Source organism: Castor canadensis, chromosome 12, assembly GCF_047511655.1.
Source record: "Castor canadensis chromosome 12, mCasCan1.hap1v2, whole genome shotgun sequence".
Taxonomy (NCBI): Eukaryota; Metazoa; Chordata; class Mammalia; order Rodentia; family Castoridae; genus Castor; species Castor canadensis.
In genome coordinates, this window is record NC_133397.1 from 77150964 (window position 1) to 77157701 (window position 6738).

General features: G+C 40.1%; 1 long non-coding RNA gene and 1 gene segment (V, D, J or C); both read right to left on the bottom strand.

Annotated features, from left to right (window-relative positions):
• Window positions 1–6738, bottom strand: part of LOC109699244 (immunoglobulin kappa variable 4-1-like) — a 935238-nt gene that overhangs the window by 44276 nt on the left and 884224 nt on the right.
• LOC141410434 (uncharacterized) lies at window positions 3357–6682 on the bottom strand. The gene is made up of 3 exons (XR_012439786.1): window positions 6525–6682; window positions 5126–5303; window positions 3357–3739 (listed from the first exon to the last, which is right to left on the bottom strand). It is a non-coding gene; the product is annotated as an uncharacterized lncRNA (long non-coding RNA).

Here is a 6738-nt window from a genome sequence, read left to right on the forward strand (position 1 = left end):
TTAAGTTTTGGGTTTCCTACCTATCCCCATTCCTCCCATGCGTGCTCTCCCCTTAGCGTGTGACCCAAGTCCAACAACATTGCTGTATTTGCCCTGGATCTGAAGTCTACATATGAGAGAGAACATAATGATTTTTGGTCTTCTGAGCCTGGCTAACCTTGTTCAGGATGGTGTTCTTCAGTTCCATCTATTTACTTGCAAATGATAAGATTTCATTCTTCTTCATGGCTGAGTAAAACTCCATTGTATATAAATACCACATTTTATTGATCCATTCATCAGTAGTGGGGCATCTTGGCTATTTCTGTAACTTGGCCATTGTGAATAGCACTGCAATAAACATGGGTGTACAGGTGCCTCTGGAGTAACCTGAGTCGCATTCCTTTGGGTATATCCCTAGGAGTGGGATTGCTGGATCATATGGCAGATCTATGTTTAGTTTTTTAAGAAACCTCCATATTGTTTTCCAGAGTGGTTGCACTAGCTTGCATTCCCACCAGCCGTGTACGAGGGTTCCTTTTCCCCCACATCCTCACCAACACCTGTTGGTGGTGTTTTTGATGATAGGTATTCTAACAGTGGTAAAGTGGAATCTTAGTGTGGTTTTGATTTGCATTTTTTCCTTTTCCATTTGCCAGAGATAGTGAGTAGTTTTTCATGTGTTTTTTGGCCATTTGAATTTCTTCTTTTGAAAAACTTCTGTTTAGTTCAGTTGTCCATTTCTTTATTGGTTCATTGATTTTGGGAGAGTTTAGTTTCTTAAGTTCCCTGTATATTCTGGTTATCAGTCCTTTGTCTGATGTATAGCTGGCAAATATTTTCTCAAGCTCTGTGGGTGGTCTCAAGTTTAGAGACCATTTCTTTTGTTGTGCAGAAGTCTCTTAATTTTATGAAGTCCCTTTTGTCCATTCTTTCTCTTATTTGCTCAGCCACTGGGATTCTATTGAGGAAGTCCTTGCCTATACCTATTACTTCCAGAGTTTTCCTGCTCCTTCCTGCACTAACTTCAGAGTTTCTGGTCTGATATTAAGGTCCTTGATCCATTTTGAGTTAATCTTGGTATAGGGTGATCTACATGGATCTAGTTTCAGTTTTTTGCAGACTGCTAACCAGTTTTCCCAGCAGTTTTTGTTGAAGAGGCTGCTATTTCTCCATCGTATATTTTTAGCTCCTTTGTCAAAGATAAGTTGCTTATAGTTGTGTGGCTTCATATCTGGGTCCTCTATTCTGTTCCACTGGTCTTCATGTCTGTTTTTGTGCCAGTACCATGCTGTTTTTATTGTTATTGCTTTGTAATATAGTTTGAAGTCAGGTATTGTGATACCTCCTGCATTGTTCTTTTGACTGAGTATTGCCTTGGCTATCCGTGGCCTCTTGTGTTTCCATATAAATTTCACAGTAGATTTTTCAATCTCTTTAATGAATGTCATTGGAATTTTGATGGGAATTGCATTAAACATGTAGATTACTTTTGGGAGTATCGACATTTTTACTATGTTGATTCTACCAATCCATGAGCATGGGAGATCTCTCCACTTTCTATAGTCTTCCTCAATCTCTTTCTTCAGAAGTGTATAGTTTTCCTTGTAGAGGTCTTTCACATCTTTTGTTAGGTTTACACCTAGGTATTTGATTTTTTTTGAGGCTATTATAAATGGAATTGTTTTCATATATTCTTTTTCAGTTTGCTCATTGTTAGTGTATAGAAATGCTAATGATTTTTCTATGTTGATTTTATATCCTGCTACCTTGCTATAGCTATTGATGATGTCTAGAAGCTTCTGAGTAGAGTTTTTTGGGTCCTTAAGGTATAGGATCATGTCGTCTGCAAATAGGGACATTTTGACAGTTTCTTTACCTATTTGTATTCCTTTTATTCCTTCTTCTTGCCTAATTGCTCTGGCTAGGAATTCCAGTACTATGTTGAATAGGAGTGGACATAGTGGGCATCCTTGTCTGGTTCCTGATTTTAGAGGGAATGGTTTCAGTTTTTCTCCATTAAGTATAATGGAGAAAAGCTATATATTTGTCATATATAGCTTTTATAATGTTGAGGAACTTTCCTTCTATTCCTAGTTTTCTTAGAGCTTTTATCATGAAATGATGTTGGATCTTATCAAAGGCTTTTTCTGCATCTATTGAGATGATCAAGTGGTTTTTGTCTTTGCTTCTGTTAATGTGGTTTATTACGTTTATTGATTTTCATATGTTGAACCACCCCTGCATCCCTGGGATGAAGCCTACTTGGTCATGGTGAATAATCTTTTTGAGGTGTTGTTGAATTAGGTTTGCCATTATTTTATTGAGGATTTTTGCATCAGTGTTCATTAAGGAGATTGGCCTATAGTTCTCCTTTTTGGAGGTGTCTTTGCCTGGTTTTGGGATAAGTGTAATACTGGCTTCATAAAATGTGTTTGGCAGTTTTCCTTCCCTTTCTATTTCATGGAACAGTTTAAGGAGGGTTGGTATCAGTTCTTCTTTAAAAGTCTGATAGAATTCAGCAGAGAATCCATCAGGTCCTGGACTTTTCTTTTTGGGGAGACTCTTGATTGCTGCTTCAATTTCATTTTGTGTTATAGGTCTATTCAGGTGATTAATTTCCTCTTGGTTCAGTTTTGGATGATCATATGTATCTAGAAATCTGTCCATTTCTTTTAGATTTTCAAATTTATTTGAATAAAGGTTCTCAAAGTAGTCTCTGATGATTTCCTGGACTTCCACGGTGTTTGTTGTTATCTCCCCTTTTGCATTCCTAATTCTACTAATTTGGGTTTTTTCTCTCCTCATTTTAGTCAGGTTTGCCAGGGGTCTATCGATCTTGTTTATTTTTTCAAAGAACCAACTTTTTGTTTCATTAATTCTTTGTATGGTTTTTTTGGTTTCTATTTCGTTGATTTCAGCTCTTATTTTTATTATTTCTCTCCTATTTGTTTTGGGATTTGCTTGTTCTTGTTTTTCTAGGAGTTTGAGATGTATCATTAGGTCATTGATTTGGGCTCTTTCAGTCTTTTTAATATATGCACTGATGGCTATCAACTTTCCTCTCAAGACTGCCTTAGCTGTGTCCCATAGGTTCCGGTAGGTTGTGCTTTCATTTTCATTGACTTCCAGGAACTTTTTAATTTCCTCTTTTACTTCATCAATGATCCATTCTTCATTAAGTAATGAGTTATTTAGTTTCCAGCTGTTTGCATGTTTTTTGTCTTTACTTTTGTTGTTGAGTTCTACTTTTACTGCATTGTGATCAGATAGTATGCATGGTATAATTTCTATTTTCTATAGTCTGTGAAAACAACTTTCAAATGACTAGTCAATCCTGACCCAACAGATGTTCATGCAAGTAAACGCTGGGCAGAACTACTTTTGAATGTCTTTAAATCCTTCCTTCTGAGGGTTAAATACACCATTCTTTTATCTGTTCATCACACCCTATATATTTCAGAAACTCAAAGACAGCCCCCGTTTAACATTCCCTTTTTGTTTTGCTTTATAAATAAGTTGTCAAAATATTTAAAAATGGAGTTTTAACAAATGCTGAATGGTCTAAGGGAACAGTCAGTACCAGAAAGGAACAGTCTAAAGGAAACCAGCCAGCTCTACTTACAGGTTTCAGCAAAATAAAGGACTGAGCTAGCAAATTGCTCAGAAAGTGGTCATGAGCCAGTCGGATGCTTTCAAAGTCTCGGGTAGAGTTGATTTGATGAAGCAGCTGAGAGAACTGAGACTCTAGCACATCTACCTGATAAGACAGTTACACAAAGAATTTTTTTTGCACTGTTCTTACTCTGAGCACTCTTTCATCTTGTCAGATATTTGACAGGATGAAATAGCAAATTTTGCCCCTTCTCATCTTCCTTTTAGCCAAGCCACTTTCAGGCTGACCAAAGACACCTTATGTTGCCCGGCCTGGTAGAAAGTTATTTGTGTACTTTTTGGGGGAGAGGGGTGTGATACTCAGGGCCTTCCTAACTCTGCCATTTGAGCCTCTATCCTGCTGACTTTGCCCCAGCTGGCCCCAGGCCAGGATCCACCTACCACCACCTCCTGAGTAGCTGGGGTTAAAAGTGTGTACCACAATGCCCGGGTTGATTTTGAGAAGGGGTCTTGCTAACTTTTGCCTGGGCCTCAAAACGTGATCCTCCTGTTTCTCAAGTAGGTGAGCCACTGTTCAGCCCCTATTTGTATAATTCCTTTTGTTTTTTGCTGTACCTGCATTTGAACTTGGGGCCTTGTGCTCAAGCACTCTATCTCTCGAGCCACTTCCTCAGTCCTTTTAGCTTCACTTTAGTTCTCAGATCTCGTATTTTTGTCCAGGCTGTCCTGGACCACAATCCTCCCATGTATGCCTTCTCTGTAGCTGGGATGACAGGCATACGTCACCACTCACAGCTTATTGGTTTAGACAGGGTGAGGAGAGTGGGGGGGAAACCTTGCTAACTTTTTTATTTGCCCAGGAGCCTCAAACCTCAAACCTCCTGATCTCTGCCTCCTAAGTAGCTGGGTTTATAGGTACAAGCTACTGTGCCTCGCCTATTCATAATTCTTTACTGCCTCACATGTCTTGGCAGACCATCTGCTCTGTCCTAGCCTAACCCACTTATTCTACATTCCCACCACTGACTGACTTGGCCTAGGCCTAGCTGGGCTGGAAGTGCGGCTCAAGTGGTAGAGCCCCCACCTAGCAAGCATTAAGCCCTGAGTTCAAAACTCCAGTACCACCAGATAGGTGCCTGTGGCGCATCCCTATACCTATAGCCACTTGGGAATCTGAGATTGGGAGGATCGCAGTTTGAGACCAGCCTGGGAAAGTAGTTTGCAAGACCTGATCTCCAAAAATAATTGGAGAAAAGTTGACTGAAAGTGTGTCTTAAGTGGTACAGCACCTGCTTTGTTTGCAAACTCCATGTCCTGAGTTCAAACTCCAGTCCCACTAAACAAAAACAAAACAAAAAAATGAAATAAATCCCCAGTACCAGCAAAAAGGCAAAAAGGAAATGAGGTAAAACCATTGAATATTCTCAAAACCTTAGCATTTTACCAAATTCTGAGTGATAGACCCTCTTCAATAATCCTTGTCAACCTAAAGTTCTTTTCAAAGCCCTTCTACTCATTCCTCAGAACACACCTGGAGATAGTACTGAAGGTTATCGACCAAGAACGCCATGTGATTCCTTAGGCGCCACTTGACTGCGTCCGCCTGGTTGGACTTGAGATGCTTGCGCTGCATTTGGAGGGCCCAGCAGTGCTGCAGTTCAGCTTGGACCCGACGCACACTTAACAAGTACTTAAAAACAACATTGTACCTAGGACGGGAATATCAGGTTGCTGAAGACACAGACTTTATCCTCATACCGTCCACATGACAGACACTAGAATTCTATGTCACCCACCTCTTCCCCAACAAATGGGATACAGAAAAGAAGAGTGGTTAGAGATGTGGAGAAATACAGTGTAGCTTACATTTACAATAAAATATCACACAGAAGCTAAAGTGAAATTAAGCTGTACAGCACAACAAAATGACTCTTGGCCCCAGTACTGGGATTTGAAATCAGCACCTTATGCTTGCTGGGCAGGTGCTGTATCACTTTGGTCATGCCCCCAACCCACATACATCCTTTTAAATAGCTTTAATAAAAATTAGCATAAATTAATTATACAAAGAGGTTTTATTGTGATATTTACATTCATGCATACAGTGTACTTTGGTCAAATTCAACCTGTCTATATTATTCTTTTTTAATCCCCCCTTCCTCTTTTTAACAGCTTTTAGTAGGCTTCATGTTGCTATTTTCATACACATGTAATGTACTTCTATCGAATTCACTCCCCGTCACGCTCTTTTCCCCCTCACGTGGTTTTTTAATAGTTCTTGAGGAAAAAACAAAAACCAAAAAACCTTTTGAGGAATATATGTAGATACTATAAAACCACAGGGGGAAAAAAAAACTGGGTTTATGGTATTTGTCACCTTGAGTTGAGAGAGACAAGCGTGCAGGCAGGGCTGGGACATTATCACTAGTGTTCCAGTGTTTGTGCTTAGAAGCAGCTTTACGATGTGCGTGTAGGAAGGCAGGCAGGAGGGTCCTGCAGTGATCAGTAGTATGTTATGAACCAAGGGTTATGGTGATTCTGATTCTGTCCCCAAAGGCCACCCTACAAATGGCTTATTATTTGGAAGATTAATAAAAACTGTGATTGTTTTAAATGGCTGTATACCCTCCCATTCATCCCAGCACTTCCTATTGGCTTATGCCTACAGTCTCACTTATTAGTGAATGTGACCTGTCTAGCCCCTCGAAGGCATGTGATTTTGCAACCTCTGGTATGTAGAACTGTTTAACTGAAAATTACCCAGGTGTGGTGGTACACATCTGTAATACCAGCACTCGGGAGATGGAGGCAGGAGGATCTTGAGTTCAAGGCCAGCCTGAACTACATAGTAAGACCCCGTCTCAAACAACAACAACAAAAAACTAGTTGGGTGGGTGATATTTACCTGTCAGAAACTTAGAAATACTCACTTTTCTAGGACAGCTGGGGTGAAGAGAATGTGTAGTGGCCACTGTACTTTGTAGGAAAGACCTAGAGCTGCCCAGCCAGATGCGGGGGCTTCCCGGGGGGGAAGTTTCCCGAGAAGGTCCTTCTCTTGCCTGAGTAGCATCCACTACGACCAAGAAAAGAAATGAAAAAAAAAAAAAGGTTAACTAGAACCAGAGAGTGAACAAGATGAGTACC